Source organism: Lactuca virosa, chromosome 4 (assembly GCF_052849685.1).
Source record: "Lactuca virosa cultivar CGN04683 chromosome 4, Lactuca_virosa_CGN04683_v6, whole genome shotgun sequence".
NCBI lineage: Eukaryota > Viridiplantae > Streptophyta > Magnoliopsida > Asterales > Asteraceae > Lactuca > Lactuca virosa.
Window position 1 is genome coordinate 11,430,833 of NC_136429.1, and position 11,965 is coordinate 11,442,797.

Genomic DNA, 11,965 nt, shown 5'->3' on the forward strand with positions numbered 1-11,965 from the left:
GCTCCTTCATTATCACAGAAAATTTCCATGGGCTCTTTTATGGATGGCACAACTCCAAGGTCTCCAATGAAGTTCTTCAACCATATAGCCTCCTTTGACGCCTCGCTCGCCGCAATGTACTCTGATTCGCACGTTGAATCAGCTACGGTTTCTTGCTTGGAACTTTTCCAAGTCACTGCTCCTCCATTCAGGGTAAAGACCCAGCCCGACTGCGATCGGTAATTATCCCGATCTGTCTGGAAACTAGCGTCACTGTACCCTCGCACCCTTAAGTCATCACTCCCACCCAGGACTAGAAACCATTCCTTAGTCCTTCGTAGGTACTTAAGAATATTCTTGACAGCAATCCAATGTGCCCTACCAGGATTCCCTTGATATCTGCTGACCATGCTCAAAGCGAAAGCCACATCAGGGCGAGTACAGGTCATAGCGTACATAATTGAGCCAACTGCGGAAGCGTAAGGTACTCGGCTCATATCAGCTATTTCTGCCTCTGTACTCGGGCTCTGAGTCTTACTCAGTTTGGTATTGCATTGGATTGGTAACTCCCCTTTCTTGGAATTTTCCATACTAAAACGTTTTAGTACCCTTTCCAAGTATGTATCCTGACTGAGTCCTATCTGTCTCTTACTTCTGTCTCTCACTATCCTTATTCCCAGAATATATGCAGCCTCTCCGAGGTCCTTCATAGCGAAACACTTCCCAAGCCAGGACTTGACCTCCTGCAATGTTGGGATGTCGTTTCCTATGAGTAGTATGTCATCGACATACAATACGAGGAAGCTCACTATACTCCCACTAGCCTTGACATATACACATGACTCATCTTCATTTCGCAGAAAGCCAAACTCTTTGACCTTCTCGTCAAAACAAAGATTCCATCTGCGAGACGCTTGCTTTAATCCATAAATGGATTTCTCAAGCTTGCACACTCTATTTGGATGCTTTGCATCGACAAAACCCTCTGGCTGATTCATGTAAACATCCTCAGCCAGCTTCCCATTTAGGAAAGCGGTTTTTACGTCCATCTGCCAGATTTCATAATCATGAAACGCAGCTATTGCAAGCATTACCCTAATAGACTTTATTTTCGCAACTGGTGAGAAGGTCTCATCATAGTCAACTCCAGGAGTTTGAGTAAAGCCCTTCGCGACCAATCGCGCTTTATAAGTGTGCACTTTCCCATCCATGTCTGTCTTCTTCTTGAAGATCCACTTGCACCCGACTGTCTTACGACCTGGTACATTATCAACCAAATTCCAAACTTGGTTGTCATACATGGACTGAATCTCGCTGTCCATTGCCTCTTTCCATTTAGCAGACTCTGGGCCTGCCATGGCTTCCTTGTAGCTGTTAGGTTCGTCCAGATTTACTAGTGTACTATCACTAATAAACGTATCCCCGTCAGTAGTAATATGGAAACCATAAAACTGGGGTGGAACAATAACTCTACTTGAACGTCTAAGAGGTAAGGACTGGTCAATTGGTTCAACAGGAGTTTCCTCCTCATCTTGAACGCCAGTGTCAGAGGTTCCTTCTTCTCCTGACTCTTGAAGCTCTTCAAGGTCAATCTGACTCCCACGGTCTCCTTGGCTTATGAGTTCTCTTTCTCTGAAAACCCCTCTCCTAGCAACAAAGACAACATTGTCATTTGGTCTATAGAAGAGATAACCAAAAGACTTATGTGGATAGCCAATGAAGTAACACTTCTCACTACGAGGTTCTAGCTTGTCGTGAGTCTCTCGTCTTACGAAAGCTTCACAACCCCAAACCTTGATATGTGCTAGCGAGGGAGCTTTCCCTGTCCACATCTCGTGAGGTGTTTTGGTAACCTTCTTTGTGGGAACTAAGTTAAGGATATGGGCGGCAGTCTCCAAGGCATACCCCCAGAATGAGATTGGTAACGAAGCACGACTCATCATAGAGCGAACCATGTCCAACAAGGTTCGATTACGTCTCTCAGCCACACCATTCAATTGTGGCGTTCTAGGAGGCGTCAATTGTGAAACTATTCCACACTCTTTCAGATAGTCGTGAAACTCAAGACTTAGGTACTCTCCCCCTCGATCAGATCGAAGCATCTTGATTTTCCTGCCCAACTGATTCTCCACTTCATTCTTGAACTCTTTGAACTTTTCAAAGGTTTCTGACTTCTGCTTGATTAAGTAGATATATCCATATCTGCTATAATCATCTGTAAAAGTCACGTAGAAGCGACAAGCGTCCCTTGTGGTGGATCTAAAGGGTCCACATACATCTGTATGTATGAGATCCAATACACCCTCACCCCTTTCACATGTGCCAGTAAAGGGTGACTTGGTCATCTTCCCAAGCAAACAAGACTCACACACGTCATCGTCCCTAAGGTCGAATGACTCCAATACTCCATCCTTTTGGAGTTGGGCTATGCGTTTCTTGTTAACATGGCCAAGGCGACAATGCCACAAGCATGCTTTGTCCAAACTTGTGGACGAATCAATATTCAAAACATCATTTCCTAAATTGTCAATAACTAACACAGATTCATAAATCCCATTACAAGGTAATGCATTGAAATAAAAGACACCATTCAAATAAGCATTAATAGAACCATTACTATTATCAAATGAATATCTGAAACCTTGTCTAAACAAACCATGAAAAGAAATGATGTTTCTTGCCATATCTGGCGAATAGCAACAATTATTTAAATCTAGCCCTAACCCATTACTCAACACTAAGGAATAAACTCCGATCTTGGTTACTGGTGAAGACTTCTTGTTTCCCATGATCAAGCTTATCCTTCCATGCTCCACTTCCCTACTTCTTTTTAGGCCCTGCATATCAGAACAAATGTGGTAACCACACCCTGTATCAAGAACCCATGAAGTAGCAAATGATGAGTTATTAGATTTAATTAAATACATACCTGCGAAGGTGGGTTTTATCTTCCCATCCTTAATATCTTGCAGATATTTAGGGCAGCTTCGTTTCCAGTGGCCCTTCTGGTGGCAATAAAAGCACTCTGCTTCCTTGGGGTCAGAAGAGGGCTTAACAGAACCTGCTTTGGTCCCACTAGAAGAAGAACCATCTTGGGTCTTACCCTTATGGTGGCTCTTGTAAGGAGCCTTCCTCTTCTTTCCCTTTCCTTGGCCAATTGCCAACACAGGAGCAGCTACAGTAGAGGATGATGCAACAGATTTGTCCTTGAGGTTGCTCTCAGCTGTCCTCAGGAGCCCTTGAAGCTTACTTAGGGTGACCTCTTCCTTATTCATGTGGTAGGTCATTCTGAACTGGCTGTAGCAGGAAGGCAAGGAGTGGAGGATGATGTCGATAGCCAAATCCTCATCAAACTTAACATTAAGTTTGAGAAGACGATCAACATCTCTTTGCATTCTTTGCAAATGAGCAGTTAGGGATTCTCCACTCCCCATCTTAGCGGTGATCATGTTGGTGATGATCTCATAGCGCTCTTGCCTCGCGCTCTGGTGGTACCTGTCCAGCAAATCTTGATGCATCTCATATGGATACATGTCCTCATAGGACTTTTGGAGTTCGAGGTTCATGGTGGCCAACATGATGCAATGAACTTTCGTTGCATCACGCTCGTGGGCCTCAAAGGCGACCATCTCTTCAGGAGTAGCTTCTTCTGGGTTGATCCTTTCAAGCTTCTCGTCTAGGACATATTCTTTGTCCTCATAACGAGTTATCATGCGAATGTATCTCATCCACTCGTTGAAGTTCGAGCCATCAAATGTCACTTTTTGACACAGGTTCATCAACGAGAATGACCCAGAAGTGTTGTTGTTTGCGTTTGCGTTTGACATCTGAAATAGAAAGGAACAAAGTTTGATTAGAATGAATCCCTAATTAAACACCCACATGAGAAATTAGGGCTAGGATCCAACAACATTATTTACAACTTAGAAAAGGGATGCCGTAATCTAAAAGTAAATAATTTGAAGGTAAGTGAATGACGATTCACTAATTTTCACCATGAAAAACGAAAGAGGTTAAGTGTGAAATGTATTTGAAAATTCCTAGATTTCTTTTGAGATTCATTGAACATTTCAATGGCATGTTTAAATCTCGATATGCACTTCAAATTAGCGACTGGGATGCCGAGGATCGCAAACAAGTTTGTGAATAACCATGCGAATCATCATGGTGCACTCAATGTCTTCATCACCTAATCAATGTGCTGGTTAGCCACGCACGCTCCATTGATCTATGATAAGACATCGAGCCACCCTTTGTCACCAATGTCAATCCCAAATTAGTGTGCTGGTTAACCACGCACGCTCCACTAACGTTTGACAGGGGTACAAAGTGTAATTCCATGGAATAGCATCATTTTCACATTTTACCCTAAAGTAACTAAGAGTGGGAATTTGTAAAACAATGTAGTTACTTTAATATTTCCATTATACTTATAATGAGGAATTAAGTGCCCTATCCTATCCGTTCGGCTAACGACCCTCCACCAGTCAAGCAAGCGGTAGATGTGAGTGTACATCCATTAAGCGCCATTTTATAGGCAGCAACCTTATACCCACCTTATAGACTGGCTTCGTGAATGAGGCCTACTAGCGATAAGACCAGCTTATTCTTATACATATATATAATAATTAATCTTATAATATCATAATTGTATAAGGGTGTATTTTAAAACATTTTAAAATACTAGTGTCTTTGTTGCATTTAAAATTTTCGAAAATTAGACAATTTAATTTAAAATTTTAAACACCAAAAATCTTTGATTTAATAATTATCAAAATTAAACAATTAATTTAAATTATTAAATCATGAAGGATTATCATAAAATTAAACAATTAATTTATCCTAATCCTTTTTATCCCCTAGATTTCGAAATTTATGGAAAGGATAATTCAAGATCTTCAATTATCTAGTTTAAACAATTAAGTTGATAATCACAAAGATGGCATTATCCAAATCCCTAAAATTTTGGGATCTTGTCTTGGGGGGCAACGGATTTTCGAAATCCCTAGGGTTTCATAACCCTAATTTCGAAATTTGGAGGCTAGGCAAAAAGGGTTTAAGAACCCTACAAAAAATCGCCAACTAGGGTTTCTTAACCCTATTTTCGAAAAACACCAAGCCTTAGGGTTTACTTGCCATAAACCCTAATTTGTCAAATTCATAATATGTATCAAATCAAATTGAAAACAAAAACCAAAGGCTCTGATACCACTGATAGGTTTTATACAAACAATCCTATGTGTGCATGCAACCCTAATTGGATCTATGTTTTCACTATAAGACATACAACTATATGAACACAAAATAAACCCTAGCATGCTTCTATAATTTTCGAAAATCATATAGAAGTGTAGTAGACATACCTTTGTTGTTATATTGCAATAACAACTAGTTTCCTTGATCTCTTGAACTCTTGAAAGCAAGCACCACAATTGTAGTGCCTCTAATGGCTCACAAACACCTTGAAGCAAGAAGGCAATTAAGAGAGAGAGGGGAAGGATGCTAATTTCGGCCCTAGGGTTTCCCTTGGAATCAAGTGGCCTAAAATTGAAGCATAGGGCATCTATTTATACTGTAGGGTGCTAGGGTTTCAGTCTAAACCCTAATGGATAGCTTAGCCACCAAGCAGCCCAAGGAACCTTCTGGAATGAGGCCCTTGGACGAAAATATGATGATCCCTCATCATAATTTCGTTCCCCCTTAGTCCATTAGGTTTCCCAGCCCAAAACTCAACTATCACACATTTGACAGTTTATACCCCTTTATTTAATTAATCTCTTTTAGTCACCAAATTAATTCCTAATTAATTTATGACTAATACTAATTAAATAAATATGATTTCTCCTTTAATATATTATTCTTATAATATATTAATAAACCATAATATCTTCTCTCTCATATCAAATTACCTTGTCAAGTTGCTTTGGTGAAGGCAACCCAAAAGGACCATGCACACTCGGGTCAAGTACATACCAAATATAGTTACGGACTTAGACACTAATCCAACAGAAACATGCGGAACAAGGCAGACAGATTTACAATACCACATAATCAACAAGATAACAGGATATCAAAATGGAAACATACCCGCAGTTGCATCCGGCTCTGCCCTGACCTCCTCCGCTGTAAGCTGGAAAGCGCGTCCCTGAGCCCTCGGAGGCTCCGCTCCTCCCTGACCTCCACCTGTAATCCTCAAAGTGGCCGGTGCTGGAGCCTGCACTGGTCTTGCAACAAGCTGTGGACAGTTGACCCTCAAGTGTCCCACCTGATGACAATGATAACAGATCCTCATATCCTGAGTCGGGACCGACTGATGGCAATCCCTTGCATAATGCCCCTCTTTCCCACACTTGCGACACGCGCCACCGGACCTACAATCTCCGGCATGACCCTTCCCACACTTCTCACAAGTGTGGCTGCTCTGACCTCCAACCCTAAAGTCAACGGTTTTGGAACGTTTCGGCGCCGGCTGCGACTGCACCGGGGCCTGCCTCTGCTCTCGCAACTGCAACTCAATCTCCAACTCGCGCCGCCTGGCGGCCTCCTGCAACTCCAACAAGGTATCACATCTCTGTGTGGACACAAACTGACGGATATCCCTCTTGAGCATACTCAAATATCGGGACATCTGAGCTTGCTCCGAAGCAAACTCCTGGCAAAACATCGCCCTCTCAGTAAACATCCTGGTGATCTCCGTCACCGACTCTAAATCCTGCTTCAGCTCCAGGAACTCCTGAGCCAACCTCTCTCTCTCAAACTGCGGAACATAACGAGTACTGAACATCTCCCGGAACTTATCCCAAGTAACCGCAGCTCGCTGCGCATCAGAATACGATCCCATAGTCAACCTCCACCAATCCTTCGCCCCGAGCCTCAAAAGGTTCAGAGCACACCTCACCCTCTGATCCGCAGGGCATGAACACGTGAAGAAACAACCCTCCACGTCTGACAACCATCTCATAACAATGATAGGATCCTGAACTCCATCAAAGGTAGGGGCTTCGTATTATCGAAGTCCCGATACTGAAAACCTCGACCGGTTCCTCCCCCTGCCGCTGCTACAGCCGTTGTAGCTGCCGCGGCAGCCGTCTCCGCAAGGGCTGCATAGCGCTCATCAAAGTACTCAACCATGGCGGTCTTGATCGACCCAAACATCTCTGGCAACTCAGCCCAGAACATAGCAGCAACCTCATCATGCAGGATCTCACGAATCCTGGCATCCAACTCATCCGTACTCCTCTGACCAACGACCTCGGGTGGAACTGGTCCATCCTGACCACCCTCTCCTGATCCTGATCCCGAACCGGATCCTGCCCCGACATGTCTCGTAATCGTCATACTGCAATACACCAACGAGACCCTTAGACACATCACATATCCACCCGGGGAACTAACTCATAATCGATACCCTAGAGAGTTGTGACTTCCTTGATACGCGTATGGGTCCTGTGCTTTCAGTAGTACGGGCCCATACTACCTTCCACACCTACCCATATTTGTCTCAAGTATCACCACAACACTCTAACTATATATACACACACACGCTCAATCCTCACTCCTAGAGGAAAGCTGAATATCTCATATAAGGAAAACCCTAGGCTAGCAGGCATCATATAATCAGGCAATTCTATCATGAAATTCCTGAAGATCCCTAGCCTAGTACTAGCATGTTGTTCTAACATATCACATAATCAAATAACTTGCATGGTATTTTCGGGTCTACTTACTGGCTTCGGCTGATCGTACCCTCTGCGTCCTCCTTTACTTATTTTGAAAACCTTTTGAAAACTATTTTTGAAAATCTCTCCTTGATTTGAGACTGGATTCACACAAATGTTCCTCCAATTCACTCAAAACAAGGCTCTGATACCAACTTGTAACACCCATAAAATTGAGCCAATTTAAAACATTTTAATTCATTCAAAAACCATTAAGTTCATACATCTCGTTTTCAAAATAGTTTAAACATCAGAGTGTCCCCCAGAACCATATCACATAAATCATAAAACATGAGGAGCGGTACGATCACGCCTTCGCCATGCCACGATCTCCTGAAGTACCTGAAACAATATACTGAAACTGTAAGCCCGAAAGCTTAGTGAGTTACACCCAAAATACCAACCGCACATAAACATACTCATAACATATCACACATAGAACAGCCATGCACATCGGGTCTACTGTGTGACTGGTCCGCCCGCAGCGGGCCTTCAGTCCACCTGGTCCACCCTCCGAGTCTAGCCATGTACATCGAGTCTACAGTGTGATTGGTCCGCCCGCACCGGGCCTTCAATCCACCTGGTCCACTCTCTGAGTCTACAGTATGACTGGTCCGCCCTCACCGGCCTTCAGTCGGCCTGGTCAACTCTCCGAGCCTCGGTACGTCTGGTCCGCCCTCTTGGGGCCTTCAGCCTATCCGGACCGCTCGCTGGGCCTTCGGAATTATCCGGTACGCCCTGGGTATGTTGGCCTATAGCACAAAGCAGGACCCGCCTCAACCCAACCCCCATCAAACAACCATGTACACATAAAACAATTACTCACATAACAGATTTTTAACCAGACAAACAGTCTAACAGATCACATAGCATATCAACATCCTAACCAGGATTCCGACCTAACCGGTCACTAGCATAACATTACCCTATATACCGGGTACCGACCTTAACCAGGTCGCTAACATAACACCATCCTAAATACCAGGATGCAGATCTAGCAAAGCAATAACATAACAACAATACCCGGATTTCCATCCGATAAAGGGCCGGCCTTGGTGCCGTAGACCCTGTCGATATAGTGAGGATAACTCACCTGAAATCGCCGACTGAAGAGATAAGACCAAGCTGCTCCGACCACTAACACGAACTTCACCACATAACACTACCAAAGAACCAATTCCATAAATACCAAAATTACCAAAATACCCTTGGAAATCAAACTAGTCAACTCTTGGTCAAAGTCAAAGTCCTCAGTCAAAGTCAACCTTCTTGGTTGACTCTACTCGCCAAGTCGACCCGTCGACTCGTCGAGTTCCTATACTCAGAAACTTCCATAACACGACTCAACTCACCGAGTCGCCCCAAGACTCGTCGAGTCCAACGATCTCCGAGTCCCATCCTGCTCAACTCACAGAGTCGTCCCTCGACTCACCGATTCGAGGGTTAACCAGAAAAGGTTAGGGTTTCGCGACCAGACTCGTCGAGTCCAAGAACAGACTCGCCGAGTCCAAGGCAATCTTCAACAGACTCGCCGAGTTGTTCTTCCAACTCGCCAAGTCCATGCACATATTCATACAACTTGTCGAGTACACCCATGTGACTCGCCGAGTCTCTCCAGTTCTCAATCCATACTGTGGCTTTTCGAGCCATGCAGGGGCTCCAATCCATAGATCCACTCTTCTACAGCCTAACCCTCACATAAAGTTGCAAACTTTATGTGAAACCAAGGAGATATAAGCCCAAAACACTCTAGGGCTAGGGTTTACGACAAAGGGGCTTCACCAATAACTCTTAGACAGGAGCTTTATGACATTAAGGACCATCACAAGCCTAGATCTGAAGTAGCAACCTCAGATCCAAACTCCAAACCCGAAATAGATCTCAAACAAGCTAAGGAACTCCAAATCAACCACCAAGGATGAACCAAAAAGGAAATAGCTTAAGATAATGGCTCCTTACCTCTGAGATATGCCCAAACTGATGTAGATTCCAGATCTACACAAGCCCCTTGATGCTAGCCTCCAATTTCTCAAGCTCCTTCCACCAAATTCCTCTTCCAAGCTCCAATCTCCTCAACAATGAAGTCTCACACGAAATTAGGGTTTTCTGGAACTCTTTGGGGGAATAGGAGGCTGGGAGAAGGACATAAAGTCCTTTAAATAGGGTGCAACCCTCGGGATTAGGGTTTTCTCATTCCAGCACCAACTCGTCGAGTCCAAGCCGCCGACTCGGCGAGTTGGCCACTTAACCCGCGATCAATCCCGCTCTGACTCGACGAGTAGCATACCTACTCGTCGAGTAGCTTCCTTAATTTACACTTAACACCCTCCAACTTCTTTCTTCCGAACTTGGGATGTTACAATTCTCCCCCACTTAAATTAGGCTTCGTCCTCGAAGCCCGCAGTAACATAAACTTCCGGATGATTCTTCCCCAATGCATCCATTGATCTCAAACCGACCCAGACTCCTTCAAACACAGTTATCGAATCCCAAAAATCCATCTCTTCCCTTGCAGGGTCCCGATCAACTGTTTCAAGTCGGCCACCGGCTTCTTTTCTCTTATGACAACACTCATCAACTTAGTGTCACCTGAAGACACTACCTCACTTCCGTCTTACGCATTCATTGCCACCTACGAAAATTGGATACCATTCTGAACCACCGGGTCTTGACCTAGTATTAACTCGCTATCTTTCGCCCAACTGGCTCTACCTCTATTAAGTTGCACCGATGGAAACTCATCCCGTTTCCCCCTGGATTAAATCCCTTATCGCGCTGACATGATGGAACATTTCACAGCTTCCGATCAACCCTCCCAAACACCCATGTATAACGTTCATACACATCGTACCTGGACCAATCAGCCTCGGGCTGGAAGACCAGGCACGCCTACGATGGTCCAGCCATCCCTAGGATGGAACACCACTACATCCATAGCTCATGACCACAACCACAATTCGGAATCCAAGGGTCTACCATTGCATCACTTCCGAGCTCCCCTGACCCCGCGTCAGTGTTAACCGCTCCACAACCTCAACGGGCATCCAACCCGTATGTACTTCCATACACCTGGTACAATCCCCGTGCTTACTACCAAGCACTTTCGATCATCCATTTACTCCAATGCCTTCCTTTAAGAGGACCCCCACTCCTTCCGAAGCTACATACCCTTCCTTTCCGGGAAGTCTACTCAACAACCCTTACCGCACCTATAAGTGACACTGGGCTAAACTCCACTCTACACTATCCATGTAGAGCAACTGCTATTCTCGAACTCCCATATACTCCGAATCCGATCACATAACTAACAAGGCCCCAGCCAACTTCATCATCATGATCAATACTTGGGGCCAGACCATATCAATTACTATTGCATGGCGACACAGTCACTCATTCTCCGCATACAGGTCTACTAACACATACATAGTCTTCAGCATGACTGGACCGCCTTACCAGGCCTTCAGCCTATCTGGACCACTCTCAGAACCTTCAGCATGTCTGGACCGCCCTCCTGGGCCTTCAGCCTGTCTGGACCGTTCCTTGAGCCTTCGGTCTGACTGGTACGCCTTCTGGCCTTCAGTCTATCCGGACCGCTCAAAACTGTCGTACTTCACCCTGAACCATCCCTTCCGGGAATCTCTCGTGTGCAGTCTGTTCTAACTCTCTTGGGGTTCCGAACTCCAGTTCCGTTCCCGGAATCCTTTCCATGGCCTAAACCCAGGCCTCACATCAACCAACTACCTTTCCTGAAACCATGGTCTGTTCCCTGCCCCACTTGTCTATCACTTGCTCCAATCATGCCACACTCTCGGCTAACAACACTGATGAATCTAAACAGCTAACCAACCCTGAATACTTGCTGTTTTCACCGGAGAATTTTCTAATTCTCCCCCACTTAGTGTACCAACTACTAACTTCAGCTGACAAACCGGCATAACTCGATCGACCTTACTTGATAAAGTTCCCCCTTTACCAGGAACTAATTCTCTCTGGAGTGAGCAACCTCCACAATACACTCTCCCGACATCGCATATCCCGAACTTCAAGGAAGTTCGAATCCCAACTGAACACTTCTCGCAACGCAGTTGCTATTCCAAGCAACGAGATCATATGCCTTATCTTTCGACCAAGAACCCTCCTGAACGCTAACCAACTACAACTCCTAACTACTAAGATCCTCAATCATACTACGAAACATGCGGAACAAGGCAGACAGATTTACAATACCACATAATCAACAAGATAACAGGATATCAAAATGGAAACAT